General features: G+C 34.9%; 1 protein-coding gene across 3 annotated transcripts in view; it reads right to left on the bottom strand.

Annotated features, from left to right (window-relative positions):
- The window catches only part of N4bp2l2 (NEDD4 binding protein 2 like 2), an 86,425-nt gene that overhangs the window by 40,560 nt on the left and 23,156 nt on the right, over positions 1-22,709 (bottom strand). The gene's annotated exons all lie outside the window — the stretch shown is intronic.

Here is a 22,709-nt window from a genome sequence, read left to right as displayed (position 1 = left end):
GATTTTAACTAAAATTTTAAAGTCTAATAAAATATTCAGATAGATTTAATACAATAAGCATTGTATTTCAGAAAAATAAACATTGAACTAGTAAAAATTTTCAGAACATACTGGATTAGAAACAACCTAAGATACAAAGCAACAATAATTGTTTATATTTCCCATATACTTGCTATGGGGCAGATTTTTTTTATATTTTAAACTTATGATGAAAGTTTTACCATCATTATTCCCATTTAACAGTTTAAAAAAATAGCATTTAGGAGCCAGGCATGGTGGTTGCATCCCAGTGACTCAGAAAGCTGAGGATCACAATTTCAAGGTCAGCCCCAACAACTTAGTGAGGCCCTCTATCAAAAAGCACCACATAAAAAAATAAACAAAAAGTTATATAAAAAAAAGCTGGTTGGGGACATAGCTCAGTTGGTAGAGTGCATGCCTTGCATGCACAAGGCCCTGGGTTCAATCCCCAGAACCACAAAAAAATAAAAATTAAAAATAAAGTTAGCACTTGATTAAAAAAAATTGGGGCTCAGAAGTTTGCCAAGTTCACATAATTCATAAATGTGTGGAGCTAGATTAAACACAAGTCTCTGGGATTTCAAAGTATATATTCTGAACCATTATGCATATTAAAATTATATGCTATTATATTAATATGCTATTAAAATATGCTATTATATTAATATGCTATTAAAATTATAAAAGCCCACAAAATTTTATGCTGTCGTATTTATTATATAATTCCACAATTTTTTAAATTTTTTTTTCAAATTTTTATTCTTAAGTTTTAGGTGGACACAATATCTTTATTTTTACATATTTATGTGGCTCCAAGTGCCTCACACATGCTAGGCGAGCATTCTACCACTGAGCCACAACCCCAGCTCCCTACTTCCACAATTCTAATAATGATGCATATATGTGTTTATATATTTACATATTTAAACATACATACACATACCTGTTTAGAAATGTGGCAATATGCAAAATATTAATAATGGTAGTAAATTATTGAGGTTGATGCCTTTGTAATTATCTGTACATCTAAATTTTTATAGTAAACATGTACCACCAATGTAATTAAAAAAAAAAAGTACTCTTTAGACTTTCTTCAGCAAATAAATTAGGCAAATGAAAAATACATATATACCAAATTTTCTCAATATTTAAGGTCAATATTTAAACCTAGATTAAATAAATATAAAATTATTCCATAATAAAAATAGCCACTGTGCAGATTCCATTAGATTGAGAGTTTGAAGCCAGCCTCAGCAAAAGCGAGGTGCTAAGAAACTCAGTGAGACCCTGTCTCTAAATAAAATACAAAATAAGGATGGGGATGTGGCTCAGTGGTCGGAGTGCCCCTGAGTTCAATCCCTGGTACTCAAAAAAGAAAAAAAAAAAAAGATTCAAAAAATTATTTGTTAACTGTATATTTTTTAAAAGTTTTTTTTTTTTTTACACTGGGCATGCTGGTACACACCTGTAATCCCAGAAACTCAGGAGGCAGAGGATTACAAATTCAAAGCTAGCTTTAGCAATTTAATGAAGCCCTATCCTGCCCATCTTTAGCCATATTTTAGGAATGCATAAAAAGATAAAGTTCCATATACTTTTAAAATGTGTCAGATTAAAAACCACTGTTTTTATGAAAGTTAAATTCCTTGAGGGAGCTAAGAGGTTAATTTTCAAACCTCTTAAGACCTTCTCAAGAAAATTCTTGAAAAATTTCAATGTGATTGTTTCAAATATAAAAAAAATATTTTCTCTTGACAAGACCACACAGTTGTATGCATATAAACCATGATTAACAAGGTAAACTAGTTCAATATTCTAATATATTAACTCCAATTCTGTCAATTATGCTTCCTCTTCTACACAACAAATCTCGTTGAATATCCAAGCTTTGGTCAATTCCTTTTGATTATTTTTTTAAATACTTGTTGCTCATTTTCATTGCTAAAAAATGAGTAGCCATTGACAATATTGCTTCACAGAAGCAATTTTTCCTGTTCACCTAGGAAACTATATAGTCAATTAATTAGTTACTTGGTCATATGCATAATGAACACTAAAAATAGGCTCGGGTTTTATGCTGTCCAAAATTCCCTTAATTACTGTTTAAAACCCAAATTAGTTCAACTAAGGTGCTCAAAAGTCACCTTTCTCAGATAATACCCATCTTGACCCCTTATTTAAAAGTGCAACCAGTAATCTTCCCCTATTCCTCTCCAACCCTACTTTTGTACTGGGCTCCTTTACATTTATCATCTTCTTTTTTTTTTTTTTTAAAGAGAGAGAGAGAGAGAGAGAGAGAATTTTTTAATATTTATTTTTTAGTTTTTCGGCAGGCACAACATCTTTGTTTGTATGTGGTGCTAAGGATCGAACCCGGGCCGCACGCATGCCAGGCGAGCGTGCTACCGCTTGAGCCACATCCCCAGTCCCATTTATCACCTTCTAACACATCTTATGGTTTATTTATCTTCTTCCACTTTCTTGGGAAGTTTTTATTCATTTTGCTGCAAGTGCTTATGACATACATAGCGGATGGTATTGAATGACTAATCTTACTATGAGGTGAACAGTAGAAGCTGTTGCTTCTGTCTGAGCTTATTTGGTGATTTATACAAACAGGTGGAAACGTCATGGTTAACTTTGTAATTAGAGTAAATCATTATTTTTCAACCTTCTTGAAGCAGGAAAGTACTTTCTCCAGTAGCCTCAACAGAAACCAATACCTACAAGAGAAGGTTTATACTCCTAAAATAGTGGCTCAGAACCTGAGAACACAAACAGGATCCAGACAGAAAAGTTGTACATCTGAGATTTTGCAGGGAAAGGGATCTTCCTTTTCTATATTTTGGATCTCAAATGGCTCTTTTTTACCCAGTTATTAGTCATACCAATATTCACTGTGCATACTATACATTTTACATATATTATTTCATTTATTCTTCACTACAATCCTATGAAGTAGATATTATTAACCACTCCATTTTACAAATAGAAGACATTGAGATTTAAGTAATTTTCCCAAATACATGATAGGCAATAGAAGTTTGGCATTTAAAGTCTATATTCTTAAACACTATGCGATACCACTCTCCTATTCATCATGATGAATTACACAGTCATGATGAATTATAAGGATTCACAAATTCCAACCTTGCTATCATCTGACTCACTCTGCTACTGTAATACTAAGCAGAGATCAAATATAAAAGGGTAAACAATTTCTACAGATGTAGTAAATTCTAGTAATTTGAAATGATTGACAATGCCTTTTGATGGATTAGTCATACCAAATAAACCTCAAGCTACAAAATAGTTAAGGCCGTAACAGGGTAAAGTTCACAACAATAACAATAAAAACTGCAAAAAAATGTTACTAGAAATTCTTCTAATTGAACTGGTCATTAATTTATGGAATTTTCACATGTGGAAAAAAGATACACTACTTAACAAACAAAAGTCTTTTCACATATCCCCCCAAAAGCGTAACTCTGACAGCTTGGAAAGCAACAAATAAAGTATTAAATGACTTTCTAAAAACTGTCGTATAGTTTGTTTACTTCTTGTCTCAAGCCTGAAATATGATATCTGTGCATGATCTTGCATGAAAAACACCCCTACCACTGTTAAAATTTAGGACTTTTAAGAGATCTTAAACATCCCAAAAACATCAAGACAAGTTTTTAAAAATCATTTTTCCCATAGCAAGTATCTATTTTATCAATTAATATGATTAAAAATTAATTCATATACTATGTAGGATATTTTGGAAAGCAACAAATAAAGTGTTAAATGACTATTTTGGTTTTGGTACTGGGGACTGAACTCAGGGATGCTTTATCACTGAGCTATATTCCCACCCCTTTTTAAAATTTTGAGACAGGCGCTCACTATCGGGCTGGTCTCAAATATTTGATCCTCCTGCTTTAGCCTCTCTTCTGAGTCACTGGAATTACAGGCATGCATCATCACGCATGGATTGTACTTACTATGTTTTAAAAGGATATTAATACCCTTTCATCAAAACTTAATGGTAAATCCCATTATGAGCAGCACTATTAAGAGAGCCTGACTTATCACAATTTTTAAGATTCTCAACACATTTGACACACTTAAAACAGTCACAGTTGTTTTAAAATAAATTTAGCAACTACGTTTCTAAACATTTTTAAACATGAGATTAAGAACTATAATGGTCTGGGGTTGTAGCTCAGTGGTAGAAAACTTGTCTAGCACGTGTGAGGCACAGGTTTGATCCCTAGCACCATATAAAAACAAATAAAATAAAGGTATTATGTCCATCTACAACAACAAAAAAATATTTTTTAAAGAAAAGAAGTATAGGGGCTGGGGATGTGGCTCAAGTGGTGGTGCGCTCGCTTGGCATGCGTGCGGCCCGGGTTCGGTCCTCAGCACCACCTACAAACAAAGATATTGTGTCCGCCGATAACTAAAAAATAAAATATTAAAATTCTCTCTTTTTCTCTCTTTCTCTCTCTCTTTAAAAAAAATTTAAAAAATTTTAAAAAAGAAAAGAAGTATAATGCCCTCAAAGAATAAAAAAATGCAAGTTGGATGTGGTGGCACATTTCTATAATGTTAGCTTCTTGGGAGGCTGAGGCAGAAGGATCAAAAAATTCAAGACCAGGCTATGTCTCCTATCCCTAAATCTAAAAGTAGACAGCCTCAAAAGTAAATTTAAAATTTTGTACCCTTAAAATATGGTATTTCTTTTTATGCATGCATATATTATAGCCCTTATTTTTTAAAATATTAAATAACATACAACTTGGTCATTTGGTAGACAATTCTGTTCACTGGAAAATAGCTGATATTCTTCTTAATAAATGTGTATGTTATTTTCTGCCTTCCATGTACTGTCACTGTAAATATGCTAGTAGTGTGCTAAGCTATAAAGTTATACTTTAAATGCTTTGTATGGGAGCTACTTTTGGCTTTGTTTCAAACAGTTCCATTTAGTTAAGCTTTTTGAGTTCTATTTGCATTTTCCAGTTTTTGTATCCTCAAATGTTTTCAAGCTGTGAGATCTAGCTTCTTATTCTTCTCTTTGGAGTTGCTCCATCTTCCACAACCACCACACATTACTGATAAAAAACACAAGGCAAGCCAGATGTGGTGGGAAAGTCCTGGAACTTCAACAATCCCAGAGGCCAAGGCAGGAGTATCATAATTCCAGGTCAGCTTAAGAAACTTACGTGAGCCTCAGGAATTAGGGAGACATCGTCTCAAAATAACAAAAAGGACTGGGAATATAGCTCAGTAGTACACTGCCTCTAGGTTCAATCTCCAGTGCCAAAAATATAAAAACAAAAATAATTAATAAAATACATAGGGTGGGGAAACCATCAAACTAACCTTACTACATTTTTGTACAAAAAATGTAAACTGCCTCAGGGAACTTTGAAAGGTACTATACTGAGATTTGGGTTTGCAGAGCTTATGACATCATCTTTAGGAAATCAGTTACCTCCTTAGAGATTTTAGACGTGTTCCAATGTTCATAGAAATGACTAAATAAACAAGCTGTGCCTCTATTTGTGTTTGGTGTGAAAGAGCATCTATACCAGATCTGGAACAAAGTAGGTACTTGATCAATGTGCATACATAATGTGTATATATTATGTGTATACATATCCCCCAAAAAAGGAGTTTAAATAATGTATATCAATCTTTTAACCTTACCTAGAAAGTAGAGAGGGAGATGAGGAATAAAAAAAATGTTCTTACTTTTGATCCACCTACTTCTGTAATTTTTTTAAAAATCAGGATTAAACAACCTAAATGTATAATTTATATCCTGGTTTGTATGTGTCTACAAAGACAACAAAATCACAACAGAACACTTCCACTTGAAGTGGAAGTGACTTCGGATGCTTGTCATCACTGTATACCTGTCAGTCACACCTGACTGGCCCTCCAAAATGCTCAGATGAAGCAGTTCCCTCTTATGAAAGATGCTTAGCATACTAACCACCATTTTGTCTTCCCTTAAACAGTTAACCAGCACAATTTTAAGTCATGCTTTCCTTTCCTGCCTGCAACTGTACACTTTTTTTGTTTCATAACATATTAAGAAGACCCTAGAATATATTCATAGATTGCCAGTGATGATGTGATCCAGAAACTATAACCTTTGTAATGGGCTGGCTGCCTTCCTGGTCCTCACCAGCAGCTTTATTTCCCTTTAAGTCCTAAGGAAAAATTCTACAGAGTCAAATCTGTGGTGGGTCCACATCTATGGCCATAGTAGTCAGATAAGGTCATCTTTTTCAAAGATGGTTCACACTCCTTTCCTGGCTGTCTTCCAGGCTTGACTACTTTGCCTTTGGTTCAGTTTTCACAGAATCTATCTGTGCTTCATTGTATTGATAAAAATAAGAATTATGTTGACTATTTTTTGGTACTGGGACTAAACCCAGGGTCTTGCACACGTTAAATACATGCTCCATAACAGAGCTGCATGCTAGTGTGTTGACTTTTCATTATGTAAAATTAATAAAATCATATGTGTGGATAACACAGTCATGGCTTAAACTATAAAATTTCAGTCTTCCTTGGGTTTTTATTAAAAATCAATATCCTCCTATTCACTCAACAAAATAATTTACAAAACATTATATCTAGTTTCTGGTTATTGTGGAGTTGGATGAGTCCCCTCGTCCCTCAACACTCAAATTACATATAGCAAAGTTTCTTATTTTCTTATTAAAATGTTGAATATGAGTATAAAATCAAGTGACTAAAACTCAGCCTATTTTCAATTATGCTTCCTGCTTTTATTATATAAACTAAGAAAGAAACCAACCTTCATATAACTGTCTTAGAACCTCCACAAATTTCTCTGGGTAGCCAATATGACAACTGACAAAGATTCAGACTTACTGACAAACTATAAATACTATAAGCTAATGTTACTCCCTTAATGCTCAGTGGGAAGATTTTGGGTATAGAAACTACTAAAAGTCAGAAGTCTCTAATGTACTTAGTCCTCATCCTTCCACTGCATGTAGGAGGTAAATTAGTTTGCTTCTGACTTCACTTTTCTCATCTAAAATATGAGGTTTGAATGAGATGTCTTACATACACTTTTTAGTCCTAACATCCTGTATTTTTAGTCTGTTAACTATGGTCAAATGGAAACCAATAATAATGTTCAATATTTTTTACCAAATCAAATATCCATAAATAGTATTTCATTAACTTACAGTATTCATAGAAAACAAAAAATACTATCTTTTTATGTAATATAAGTCATGAATGGAGACAGCAATTTGTAAAAGGCCATAGAATTACAGCACAATAAGAACAATGTACTGATTTCTTTATTGTGATTTTAGTATTCTATTCACTATACTATCTTTATTACGTTATTATACTTAGAAAGTTTTTAAACCTTTCTTACTCCCAGTTAGCCAATTTGCTATCTAATGTACTCAAGTATACCCTGTTCAATTTTTTACTCTTTGAAATCTCCAGAACATTCTCTTTCCCCCTTTGTTCTTACATTGAAATAATTGCCAATGATACTTTCTCCCAAGGTCCCATCTTAAAGAGTTTGTCTCGTCTTCTACATAATTTCTATTAATTTTATACATAAATTTTAACCAAATAAAGACTATCTCTACCATATCTACATTCATCAGTATCAGCTAGAGGCTTGTTCCTTTAGAGTCAATACATTCAAGCATCAAAGGGCTGAAAAAGACACCAGAGATCCTTTGTACTTTCTGCCAAAATGATTTTGTACCTTCCTCTGTCTGTGACTGTTCTGTCATTACCCTTTAGGGCCTTCTAGCTTCTAGCCCTTGAAGTCAATGAATAGAATTGGTTTTCCAACTTCTCTAAAGACATTGGCTAGAACAGCCCATCTGCATCTTTACATTCCTGACTTCTCCAAGCAGAATATCTTGCCCTAGTTGTGGTCTCCAAGACCTAAGTCCTATCACTAACCTATCCAGTGAGAATATCAACCAGTTTCTGTTCTCCTTGCTTCTGCAAAAGTTTTCAGACTTGTCTCTAAACTGGCATAGAGACATATCTACTGTTAATTCCACATGTACTAGTGAGAGGCCACACTCTATTCCCTATACCCAGGAAAGAAAGGTCAAGGGCGTAAACTCTAACTTCCCATTAGTACTAGCTAATGGCAGAAGCAAGAGAGTCACTATGCACCTAAACTAGATATCCTTATCTCACAATCTGGGACTCTCCATGTATTACATAAAAGAATTAGGAGAAAACTGGAGAAACTGTACCATTTTCTTACACACATACAAACTGTACTTGATTCTCAAGAATCAATGAGTCTCAAACCTCAAAGGACTAATAATCACCAGTAAACTTTTGTAGCTCCACAGTCTGTGAGAATGCTGGAATTCTTCCTACCATTTGTGCCCTCAGCCCCCTCCTAATTCTGAAGCCCTAGATCCCTTCTCTTCAGAACTCCTGTTGACTCATCAACTGAAGCAACCCAAAAAAACCATAAATTCCTTTGTAGTACAGTAACTTGCCTGTATTCTGACTGATTAGTACCCATGCAATTGATGCTCCACAAATCGTGCATCTTGAACAATGCCTCTGGTTTCCTTTGAGGACTCCCAAGGACTAGTTTATACTTTTTCCTGCCTTCTTTCTGCACCCAGATCTGGGAAAACATCTAGTGTTTTTTTTTTTTTGAGAGAGAGAGAGAGAGAATTTTAACATTTACCTTTTAATTTTTACGGTGGACACACATCTTTGTTTGTATGTGGTGCTGAGGATCGAACCCGGGCTGCACGCATGCCAGGCGAGCGCACTACCGCTTGAGCCACATCCCCAGCCCCATCTAGTGGATCTTGACAGGAACAGATCTACCACTACCCAGTCCAGCAGCCAGCCAGCCAATTCCTGTTCCTTCAGATCTTCTCTGCCATAGCTGGCCTTGCACTCAGCAGAATATATGACACCAGTGGCAATGGCAGAGGCACTGGCATTTCAGCCAGCAAATGTCTGGTGAGTCTAAAGAAAAAGCCCATAGACTGATGAGACTACTGTCTACAAATTCTCCAGAGTATCTTCATATGGTTAACTGTGGGCACTGTAGCCTCCTAAAGTTGCTTGTTTTTTTCTTCTGTGTTTGGGATTGAACCTGGATTCTCAAGTGTGTAAGGCATGCTCTCTACCACTGAGTTACACATCTAGCCCCTAAACCCAAAGTTTTGAATAAGGCAGCAAGAGTGAAGATGTGCTAGCTGGCAGACTGGCCCATCCTATCAACTAATTTATAATTTGAATATTACCTGCACCCAGAAGCATATGCAATTAGGCTATCTCTGGTTTTTATCTACCTTCTGACATATCTAATGACTGCCCTGGTAAAAGACAGTGACAGTGCCAAGATGGATCAGTTAGCTGATATGCTAGCAAATTCCAGTTGCATATTAAAGAGTCATCTTGTAATGACTCCTCACTCAGAGTTCAAAATAAGAATAATTGAATCTGTCAGGTCCCTAAGAATATGAGTTCTGACATAATAGCACCTTCTTACTGTTCTTGCCCAAGACTTTACAGGCAAGCCCATGAAAGGGTAGGAAGGATTAGGGAGGGACTCATATCAATTTAAGAGTCTACACCAATTGAAGTGGACTCTTGCTTCTTTCACAGTCTTTTTTAATCAAGGAAAAAAGGCTTGACTAAATGACACCTGGTACCTGACATCTCTGTCAAGAGGGTATATTCACTGAGTGAGGTTTAGGTCTTCCAAAAATACAGATGATATGAATTCAGACCCTATCTTCTTAAATGCTGGTGTTTTTCAATAAGGGAAAATAGAACAAAAACATAAATCAAGGAACTCTGACTCTCCTAGGACCATGGTAGCCTCATACATTAACAGTGTAGCCAACTCAGATATCCCCATGTTCCAAAGTGTTTAATTTGTTCTACCCTATAAAGGACAGCTGGAAGGACATTACTAATTCTCTGTTACATGATCTGGCAAACCAGGGAACAGAGCTCACCACTGAAACTAAGACAAATAATCAAAACTTGACCAATCAAGTGAGGGTCAGATATAAGGTTATGCCATCAAGGTCAGAACAACCCAGAAGTAGCTCTGAAACAGCAGAATGCTGAAGAAGAAATGGAGGAGACTGCTCTATCAGAATGGCAAGGTCCGGCTGGGGATGTGGCTCAAGCGGTAGCGTGCTCGCCTGGCATGCGTGCGGCCCAGGTTCAATCCTCAGCACCACATACAAAGATGTTGTGTCCGCCAAAAACTAAAAAAAAAAAATAAAAAGAATGGCAAGGTGCATCCATCAGTAGAATAAGTCCCACACAAATTTTATGGCTTTGCCAAACTACCCTGATACACTGCTCCCGGCCACTCGAGTTATTCAACTGGTAATAAAATGTCCACAAATGTTTCCTTTTATTTTATTGCTACTATCAGTATGCTCCATATCAAATGTCTACTTGAAACATTGTCTATACAGACGCCAGTCCATGGGTGGTTTGTGACTGGCCTACAAGATAAGTACAGAAATTGAAAGTTGTGTTTTTTGTTTGGGGTACTGGGGATTGAACTCAGGGGCACTCAACCACTAAGCCACATCCCCAGTCCCTTTTTTTTTTTTTTTAATTTCATAAGGCCACTATAGACTTATGAAAGGTATTTCTTCAACAGCTAAGACTTCAAAACTGAAATTACTCCTTGATCCATGGATGGCAGAATGGATTTTGTTGGCAGCCATGAAAACAACATTAATCTCATTCTGACTATCCAACAGAGCTCTTGGGCGACCAGGTACATTGTCAGTCAGCAGTAAAAATTTGAAAGGAATCTTGGTTTTGTTAGTTTGTTTATTCTCTGAATAGAAGGCCTCAACTGTGGAGTTAAAGTATTCAATAAATCATATTGTAAACAGATGTTCTATCACCAAGGCTTCACTGTTCCACCGATAAAGAACACAGGCAGAAAATGTTTAGTATTATTCTGAAGGACCCTGATATCTTTCAAAATGGTGAATGGACATTGGCTTCATCTTCAAAGTCAACAGCTGCAATGTCCCCTAATGAGTTACACTGTCCTTTAAAGCTTTGAAGTCAGGCATTGACTTCTCTCTCTAGCTATGAAAGTCCTAGATGGCATCTTCTTCCAATACAAAACTGTTTCCTCTACACTGAAAACCTATAGTGTAGTATCACCAGTGTTATTGCCTTCATGAGTAATCTTACTGAGGTTTCTGGAAAACTTGCTGCAGCTTCTACACCAGCATTTGCTACTTCATGTTGCACACTGATGCCATAGCAATGGATTCTTTCCTCAAACCTCATGAACCATACTCTGCTGGCTTTGAACTTTTCCTCTGCAGCATCCACATCTCTCTCAGACTTCATAGAAGTGAAAAGAGTTAGGGCTTTGCTCTGGATTAGGCTTTGGCTTAAGAGAATCTTGTGTCTGGGTTTGATCTTCCAACCAGACCACTAAAAACTTTCTCCCTATCAGCAATAAGACTATTTCTCTTTCTTACCTAACTCATGTGTTCACTGTGGCTAACTGGCACAAGAGGCCTAGCTTTCAGCCTCTCAGTTTTCAATGTACTTTACTAAGTTTAATCATGTCTAGCTTTTGAGATAAAGTGAGAGACCTGTAATTCTTTCTTTTACTTGAACACTTATAAAGGTCACTATAGGTCTAACTTGGTCTAGTTTCTACATTTTTGTTTCTCAGGGAATAAAACGGACCAGAGGAGAAGAGAGATGAAACAGCAAGCACATTAGTTGAGAAGTCAGAACACACACAACATTTATGGATTAAGTTCACTGACTTACCTAAATGCAGTTTATGGCACCACAAAACAATTACAATAGTAACACCACAGATCACCATAACAGATATAGCAATGAAAAGTTTGAAATATTTCAAGAATTACCAAAATGTGACACAGAGACATGAAGTGAGCACATTTTTGTTGGAAAAATGGCACCAACAGACTTGCTTAATGCAGGGTTGCCAGAAACCTTCAATTCATAAAAATTGCAATATCTAAAAATGGAATAAAACAGAGCACAATAAACAAGGGATGCCTGCATAGCACTACTGCTGCTTAAAGTTGGCACCAGAAATAATTTCTTGGGGTATTCATTCATGCATCAAACATGTATTAAAGGCAGAGGATGTAGCTCAGTGGTAAAGTGTTGGCCTAGTAGCCTTGAGGCCCTGAGTTGGATCCCCAGCATAGCACTACAAAACATCCCCCTACACACACACATACACGTTTATTATGTACCTAGGACTGAGCCAAACCCTGAGAATATAAGGTGATATGGTACCTGTATTCAAAGGCCTTTGTCCTGCAAGCAAGAATGGTCCATGTTCTATAGACAGCCATCATGTTCCTACCATCTTCCCTCCAGAAAGTGACAGTCAAAAATAGGTTTTCCTTGTTTACTTTTATATTCCTACCACTAGCATGTATAAAGGGTACAAAAACATTCAATGCAAGTTTGTATAAACAGGAAACAATGTTTAAAACTTAAAAGCTAAACTTTTAAGCATATACGAGAATATAAGAATACACAAGCCAGGGCTGAGGATATAGCTCAGTTGTTGAGCATCTGCCTAGCAAATATGTAAGGCCCTAGGTTCAATTCCCAGAACTGAAAAAAAGAAAAAACCAGAATATACAAGTTAATTCTATTATAATTCCAAATACTTACTTCAAATTGTAGACCATAAGTTACAAAACCCAGTTAAAACCATCCTTAAAAATAATTAGTTGCTAGGCATGGTGGAGCATGCCTATAATCCCAGGGATTGGGACGCTGCAGCAGGAGTACTTAGAATTCAAAGTCAGCCTTAGCAACAGTAAGTCACTAAGCAACTCAGTGAGAACCTGTATCTAAATAAAATATAAAATAGGGCTGGGGATGTGGCTCAGTGGTTGAGTGCCCCTGAGTTCAAGCCCCAGTAGCCCCGCCCCGCAAAAAATGATAATAATCTTAAAAATTTTGTTGAAGGAACTCTGAACCTGGAGTCCATAGATAGATGCCAAGGAATATGAAAATTTCTAGAAATGTTTGGAAAAAAATATATTATAAAATGAGGTCTAAAAATTTAAAAGGATCATTGATTCAATAAAAGGCCCTTACTTTACACATGAAGGAACTATACTGAAGAGGAAAAACTCTCACAAGTATAACCATTTCAACAAATAGTATAAAAGCTGTGTATTAAGGTTCTAGAGCTCCCATGACAGAGGACCACAAACTGAGTGGCTTAAAAGACAGAAATTATCATACATTTCTGAAGGCTAAAAGTTCAAGATCAAGATATCAGCAGGGTAGCTGTTTCAAAGTAGAGCCCCTCTTGGCTTGTAAATGGTCATATTCCTCCAGTATCTTCACATGATCATCCCTGCATGTGTCTGTATCCTTACCTCTTTTTAGAGTGATGCCATTTATATTAGATTAGGGCCCACTCATATGATCTTATTTACCTTCACCCTGATTACTTAAAAAAAGGTTCAACTATGGTCACATTCTAGGTAGTAGGTATTAGGACTCCAATATGAATTCGGGGGTAGACATAATTTAGCCCACTATACTCTGTCTTTTAAATTTCATGTATTTTAAGATGCAAAATACATTTATTCTATCCCAAAAGCCCCCAACATCTTAACCCATTCTAGCATCAAACTCTTTTAATCAGGTGTGGGAGGACTCATATTTTACCTCCTCCAGAGATAAAATTCTCCAGCTATTAACCTTTGAAAACAAGTATGTAATCTGCTTTCAAAATACAACAGTGGGATAAACACAGTATATTCCCATTCTAAAATTTTGCAAGAAACTATTAAACTAATTTTCATTAGATTTCTATTTTTTTGAAATATAGCTAGACTTGAGAATTTTCCAAATCTTCAACTATGGGTTCTTTTTTGTCTTAATAATTCCTTCTTCCATCTTCAAACTTCATCACTTAGACGTTTATGTATTTTCCACATACTAGAATACAATTTGGCTAAGTTCTTTGACACAGCACAACAGAGTCCCTTTCCTCCAGATATCAGTAACATATTCTTCATTTCCATTTGAGATCTCAACAGAACTACCTTTAACATCCTTGTTCCTACCAACATTTGTTCATAATAGTATATTTCCATGATGAAATATATATGAAATATATACTTCTCTTCCTAAGCCCTCACTAGAACCACTTTCAATATCCCCATTTTGACTTACAATCTCTTCAAGGCAATTAAGGCTTTTCTAAAATATCTATCCTCACCACAATCCATTATCTCTCTGTATTTCTATATTTGTTACAGCACCCCTCTCACACACACACACACTTTTTTAATACCAAAATCTGTATTAACCTGCTAAGACTGTGTCTTAGATCCCTTTTGTTGCTATAACAAAATACTTAAGACTGGGCAATTTATAAAGAATTCAAGTTTACTTGGCTTACAGTTCTGGAGGCTGGGAAATTCAAGAGCATGGCAACAGCACCTGTCTGACATCTGAGAGGGTCTTTTTGCACATGCTGCAACTCATGGCAAGACAGTGCAATGTGCTAGCTTTGCTCTTGCAAAGCCACTAATGCCATAGTAGGGGTCCTGTTTCATAACTTTATCTAATCCAAACCACCTCCTCCCAAAGGCCCCCCCCCACCAGACCAATAACATAAATTAGGGGAGCAGGCTTCCAACACAAAAATTTGAGGGGAACACATTAAAAACACAGCAGGTTGCCATAACAAACTATCACAGTCTAGGTGGCTTAAACAACAGAAATTTATTTTCTCACACTTCTGAAGGCTTGAAGTCCAAGATGAAGGTGTTGGCAGGGTTAGTTCCTTCCAAAGTCCCTCTTCGTGGCTTGTAGATGGCCATCTTCCTCCAGTGTCTTCACATGGTCATCACTTTGTATGTTTCTTAGTCTTCTCCTCTTACAAGGACACCACTCATATTGATTGGGGCCTACCCATTTTACCCTGATTACCTCTTCAAGGCATTATCTCCAAATATAGTGACAACCTAAGCATTAGAAATTCAGACTTAACTTCAGTATATGAACTTAAGAGGACACAATTCAGCCCACAAAAAGCTGGAACAACTTGTATTGATTTATTGAATGGGTACTAAACAGCATTCTTTCCCAGCCATCTTGCTAGTTGGTAACTATGCAACAGTAAGCAAAATAGGTATAATTCCTGACTTATAAAACTTAAAAATAATGGAGGGAAATAATCATATACAAATGAATAAAGATAAAAACCCATGAGAGCACACAAGGTGTATTTGGGCCTCATCAACCTGTTACATCCAAAGACTTTGATGAAGCACCCAAATGTGAAAGATGAGTATGGAAATGTGTGTGCACACAGAATTTTTCAGGAAAAGGGAAGAGCATAGCACATTTAAAGAATTGTAAGTTGGCCAGAAGGGCTATAATATAGAAAGTGAGAAGAGTAGTAAAACATGAGGTTGGTTACAAAAACAGGGTGATATCACTCAGGGTCTTAAATATCATATTATGATTGGTCTTTACCCTAAGAGCAATGTGAAGCAACTGAAAATCTTTAAGCATGATTACATTTTCACTTTAAAAAGAATCCCTATGAAAGAGAGATGGTACATGGAGCTTCTAAGGTTCTGAAAATGTTCTATTTCTTGACCTGGGTATTGGGTTACATGATATGGTCACTGTGAAAATCTAATGAATAATGACTCTATAAATAGAGATTCAAGAGATATTCATGTGGCAAAATCCAAGGACTCATATGGATTGAATATAAAAGGGGAAGGGAGGCATCCAAGAACTTCCAGTTTCTGGTTTTTAGAAATTCAAAGGCAGACCCATACACTGTGCCACGAAATTCTGAAGACACAAATATGGAGATCACAGGTTTATAGGAACCTTTCAGGCTTAAAAGGGGAAATATCAAGGCTGGGGTTGTGGCTCAGTGGTAAAGCACTTGCCTAGTATGTGTGAGGCACTGGGTTCAATCCTCAGCATCACATAAAAATAAACAAAATAATTGTTTATCAACAACTAAAAAAACATTTTAAAAAGGGGTGGAGGGACATCAAATAGACAAAAAAAAAAAAAAAAAGTATATAGACCCGAATTCTGAGGACAGGACTAGTAAGTAAATATATTTGGGGTCAATTCTGTTCATAGAAACAGTAGGTATAAAATCATTCAGCCAGTATTTAATGAGAGCCCAAAGTTATTACCAGTACTGTTTTAGATTTTGTAGCCACAACTAGGAAGAAAATAAACAAGTTCTTGTGGATTTTATAGTCTAGCTCAGGAAGACTACTAAAAAACTTCAAACACTAGTAGTACCATGATGGCAACAGCATAATGCAAGAGTGAGAGGGTAGGGATAACTCTACTTTAGACTGGAACAGTTAGGAAAGGTGACATTTCAGTTAAGACCTGAATGTTGAGAAAGTGGTAGGTACAGAAAGAATAGATCAAAATTATTAGGGGTGGAGAGGAACACAAGTAGTACTTCAAGCAAGGACAAGCTGAGCGTGAAAGTAGATCAGACAAACAGCACAATACAGATAGGATGTAGTAAATGAACTGGTAAAAGACAAGACCAGGAAAGAAGCCAAAGATGACATTATGTAGCTTTAAGTAGGGTATGATTGAATTTAAAAACATATTTTTTTCTTAATTTAAATTAGACTATACTAGTCACTCTGGGTTAAAATTAAAGGCTGGTGGGGAGAACTGAAGAATGAAGTTGACCAAATTATGTTATGTGCATGTATAAATATAGAACAACACATTCCCAATTTTACATATAACTATAATGTACCAATTTTAAAAACCAATAAATATTAGAAAAAAGACCAACAGAGTAGAGGATTGGGATTAGGGAGAGGGAATAGGGGAAGGAAAGTGAAAAAACAAAAGTACTGCTGATTGAAATGGAGAAAACTCTGTGTGTGTGTGTGTGTGTGTGTTATATGCATTTATGAATGTCAAAATGAACCCCACTATTATTGTTAACTACAATGCACTAAACAATAAAAAAAATTTTTTAAGGTTGGTAAAGTAAAAGTGGGGGAGGTTACTATGTCCAAGTAACAAATGATGAGATCACATGGGGGAAAGCTAAGCTAAGAGTTATGACAGATGATTTTCTGAAACTGATACTTAAGGAACTCTTAAATTTAAGACTGGGAGAAGGCAACAAAGGAGACTAAGAATCAGCCAAGGAAAAGTAAGGAAAAACTGATCAAAAGTCAAATGCCTGTGGAAAGTCAAATAAGATGAGTAATGAATAATGCTCAATACAAAGGAACATCCTAGAAACCTTAAAAGTCAGTTTAGTAGAATGATAGGGACAGAACCTAAAAGGGAGTATTAGGTGAGAGATAAGGAAAGAGACTGTTCTTTAGAGAAGTTTGGCCATAAATAAGTCATGCCAAGAATGGTCTTATAGAAAGGTTTAAACGTTGATGGGACAGGCTCAGGAAAAGGAAAGACTGGCGATAAATAAGGATTCCTGAGAAGGCAAAAGATACAATCACCTTAGATGGGGGTGGTGGATCAAGTTCTACTGAAACAAGATGAGAGCAGAGAGAATAGATACAAATGGAGGCAGAACTCAAGATTGCCGGACTCTTCAATGAATAATGTGTTTTTTCCACTAAAAGGATGCTATGAATATTTTGCAAAGTGCCCTTAGCAAGACAACAAAATAGCCAAAGGAAAATTAAACTGAGATTAAATAAGGGAAATGACTCCATGTATATTACTTCTTAAACAAATAAAGGATAATTATGTAATGATCTGCACGAGAACCAGCAATTCTATATTGCTAAATAAAGTTTAGACTTTTTTAAAAGAGAATCAAACACTAGTTGCTTTGTTTTTAAGTTTGACCCTATAGAAATGGGTAATCAAAAGGAAATCTCTGTTTTACTCCACTTGCCTATAACCTAGGACTTAATTTCTTGGTTATAAATTACAAATCTAAAGACTACTGGTGTGGTAAATCTGTAACAAGGCACTGTCACAGCATTAGAAACACCAAACTAAACGGGTGAGCCTTCCTCTCTCTGTGGGACCCCATTTTCCTTAGCAAGTATCAAACATGACTAATTCATGCTCCAGCTCCATATGGCTATATTACAAACTGCCCTATAAAAATGTCTCTATTGTGATTAATATTTCCTTAATATTAAAAGTTTATTGATTGTTTTAAGGAGAAGACTAGGTCCTGAGCTAATATTCAACAATTATTCACTGACTCCTGTTAAAAAATAAAGCTGTAAAAATATAGTAGTAACCAAGGAAGACAAGATTCATGCTTTCATAGCACTTTAATTCTTAACAAGATTATGTTCCTTAATATAATACTCTGGCTTCTGCTGGTCTTTAAACAGTAAAGGGAAGATGGGGAGGGGAAAATGCCATTATTACCACTGATTTTCTGGCCTTAACACTTGTTTTCCTATTATTCTTTAGAATTTTAAGAATATTTTTCCAAGGCTGGGGTTGTAGCTCAGTGGTGGAGCGCTTACCTCACATGTGTGAGGCATTGGGTTCGATCCTCAACACCACATAAAAATAAATAAAATGAAGATATTGTGTCCATCTACAACTAAAAAAAAAAAAGTTCTGGAAAAAAAAGAATATTTTTCCTACTATTTTTAATTAATTCAAAAGTTTAGTTAAGGGCTCCTATCTCATTCCCTAGAAATACTTCAGTTTGCTTATATTCTAAATAAAATGTTTTAAGTGTATCTGTGCTCACTGCTCTACTGAACTATATTCCTAAAATTTCAGTATCATTATGTATTGTTTTGTAGTTTCATTAACTGAAAACTATCTTAACCTACTTAAGAAATCAATGCCACTTCTTTTATAAAGTTTCTCCTATTATTTATTTATTTGTTTGTTTGTTTCTGTGGTGCTGGGGATTCAATCCAGGGCCTTGCACATGGTAAGCAAGTGCTCTATCAATAAGCTAAACGCTCAGCCCAAGTCTTTCAGATTGAGCAAAAATTGTATTCCTGGCGTGACATTTTGAAATTATAAAGGAAAATTGCAAACTACTCTTAAGGAATTAAGAAAAATCAAATAAGACCTAGTTCTTTAATTTTTTTAAGTTAACTAAAATGAAGTAAAGCAAATACTCCACAGTAAAACTTCATTCTCTATCTAAAAGATTTTCCTTATAGAATTTATTTAATTCAATGTTATTTATAAAGCAAACCTAAATATCTTTTATTGTTCTTTAATTTTAAAAAGTTTACTTAAAACATCGTAAAAAGAAAAAGATGCTCTTCATTACCAAAATACCTAATTCTTCAGAAATTCAGAAAACTGACATAATTTCCATGACATCTACTACTAGCACACTTAATAAGCAGAACTACAAAAAAAGGGCCACTTTCCAAGTGTTGACCTATTTAAAGAACTACTGCCTGAAATTAATCATGAATAAAAAACCCAATTTATGCAATTTTACAATTCATTTATTGAATACTACATATTTCTAATCTGAATTAAAATAAAAATATTAAAATAAATTTAAACATTAAAGCATAATAGCATATGTAAAAAATTCATCTGAAAAGATATGCTAAAACATGATTAACAATTATATCAATGTGTTATTTGTAGAAAATATTTAAACATTAAATAGCATAAACTATTTTCGATCTTGACTTTTAAAAAATATTTTGTTTAGTTGTAAATGGACACAATACCTTTTTGTGTTTTTATTTTTATGTGGTGCTGAGGACCGAACCCAGTGCTTCTCATGAGTAAGGCAAGTGCTCTATACCACTGAGCCCAGCATCATAGATCTAATTTTTAAAAATAAAATTCTAAAATGGCCACTTGCAGATTTCTTCACTCAATTTCCTTGACAAATCAACATAACTTCCAATCCTATAAATTAAAGGTACCATAAAGATATACTCAATTTTCCACTGGAATTTTTTCTTATCTTGAAAGAAATCTTGATTAAAAAAGAGGAGGCTAGTGATGTAGCTCAGTGGCAGCTCAGTGCCTAGCATGGGTGAGTCCTTGGGTTCAAACCCAACACTGGAAGGGAAAAAAAAAAAAAAAAAAAAGGAAGAAATAACTGCTTTAAAGATAATGTGCAATACAATAGTGGAAATATGTCTGACCTAGATTTGTATCCCAATTGCTTCATCTATTACTAGAGAAATAATGTTAGATAAGTTGTTTAACCTAAATTTTTGTTTCTGTATAAAACTCAAAGAAGTCAGGCACAGTGGCACATGCATGTAATCCCAGGAAACCAAGGCAGGAGGATTACAAATTTGAAGTCAGCCTCAGCAACTTAGCAAACCCTAAACAACTTAGCAAGACTCTGTCTCAAAATTAAAAAAATAAAAAGGGATGGGGATGTAGCTTATTGGTAAAGTACCCTGGAGTTAAATCCCCAGTATCAAAAACAAACAAACAAAAAAACCTTAAAAGAATTATGAAAATTTAGAAACTCTAATAATCACATTTAGACTATGGTTTAGCACTAGGATTAAATTGATAGCAGTTATTTAAATGAATGTTTGTATATTAAGGCATTTTACTAGAAAATTCCTATTGTTTGTTTGTTGCACCATCACCACACAATATGAAATATTAGCTATTAGCTTTCCTTGACAATCATTCAGCTTTTGAAGGTCAAACTCTAATCATTATGCCAAGTTTATGGGTTTCCCAACCAGTAAGTATTACAGTGACAGATTTTTTACAAATCTTCCAAGCATTTTAACATTGAAATTCTACTAATCCACAGGGCCAGGAAACTACAGAGCTATGGCCCTAAGAACTTAACTTGGTTAAGTGAGGTTCATAAGGAAAAGAGATTATATTCAGTCTTGTTCACTTACCATCCCATCATCTTCACTGAAAATGTTACGAAGCTATAGGAAGACTGCTAAACAGAAAATTGATAGAAAAAGAAAACACACATATGGGAAAACACTATAACAGAAAAGGAAACATGATTTCTAAGATGATTACATAAGACAAAAGGGGGGGCAGATCCCATAACTCATTCCAATTTTTTTTTTTTTTTTTGCTATACTTTGGGTGAAAAAAAGGAAAAAAGAAAAAGGAAGAGAAAAAAAAACGAACAGAATTACAAGTGAAAAGGTAGTAACAAAGTTGTACAATAATTCCAATAACTGATAATTGCAGATGAACTACCTGCAAGGTAAAACTAACACTAACTTTATATATGAAATAGCTGAAACTACAATATAAAAAAATAAAGGGCTGGGGTTGTGACTCAGTGGTACAGAACTTCCCTACCATGTGTGAGGCATTGGGTTCAAGTCTCAGCACCACATATAAATAAATAAAATAAAGGTCCATCAACAACTAAAGACATATATTAAAAATAAATAAATAAATATGTTTAAGTGAACTTTACTAAAGTTGAACACAATTTTAACTTAATTTAATGTAAAAAACCACATTATTCTTTTCTTTCTTAATTACTAACAAAGTTAAGAGGAAACAGTCTAGTAGCTCCTCAAAATTTCTCAATCTTCCCCATTAATTAAAAAAAAGTTTTACACACACACACACACACAAAGGAAATATTAACCATTGGACCAACACTGTCATACGAAGTCCAGTTATTCACCAAAGCAGGTATGACATTTTATTAAAGTAACTGTGACTAGTTCTAAGATTAGGGGAACTACACTATGGCTTTGTCCGCGTTACCTAAAAGATTCTATTTTATCCCAGGGGCTCAGGAGGCTTAGGCAGGAGGATTACAAGTTCAGGGCCAGCCTCCACAATTTAACCAAGCCTTAAGCAACTTAGAGAGACCTTGTGTCAAACTAAAAACAAAAAAGTCTGGGGAATGTAGATCAGTAGTTAAGCACCCCTGGGTTAAATTCCCCATACCAAAAAAAAAAAAAAAAAAAAAAAAAAAAAGATTCTATTTTATTCATACTTAAGACAGCTTACTGAAGTTAACAAATTCTGAAAGATGGATTATGATATACAACAATGGCAGTTATCATACCTGGAATGAGACAAGGTATGATAACGACAGAGCAAAATTTTTAGAAGAGAGATTATTTCTAATATAAGTGGCTAAAACTTCTATTAAATGTATAAAAAGTTAAACTTTTTGAATATATAAGATTCTAGAGAATAAATAGTTATGAGAATAACTATTTATTGTTGAGGCTCTCTTTTTCAAAGAGTTATTTGTTCTATTCTTTCCTCTTATTCCTGTGCATAATTTGACAGTGAAAGAACTTCCATAGAACAGATTTAAAATTACTACTTACCATGTGAATATTCTCTTACAAAAATGATGCCATTCACAAGAGTCTAAGATAACAGGTTATTTTTCTTTTACAAGTCTTAGAAACCAACTGTTTTAATAGTACCTTCATTTTAATAAACAAAAAAGTAGTATGCCAATCTTATTTAATTGGTAAAAAGAAAAACATCACCAAATGGAATACTTACTCCCTTAAAATCATCTCTTCATCCCAGTAAATTTACAAAAATACAGCTAACAGTTTTAATAGAAAAAAATTTTACTCACAAATTGTAACCTCCTAAAATTTATCTCTAAAAACCACTAACTCAGTCTACTCCTTATACTGTTACCAAATTATCTATTAAGAATTGTCACTGTACCAAAACTAAACTAA

The sequence above is a fragment of the Callospermophilus lateralis genome, chromosome 12 (assembly GCF_048772815.1).
Source record: "Callospermophilus lateralis isolate mCalLat2 chromosome 12, mCalLat2.hap1, whole genome shotgun sequence".
NCBI classification, from domain to species: Eukaryota; Metazoa; Chordata; class Mammalia; order Rodentia; family Sciuridae; genus Callospermophilus; species Callospermophilus lateralis.
The sequence above is the reverse complement of the archived record's forward strand: the minus strand, read 5'-3'. Positions and strand labels throughout refer to the sequence as shown.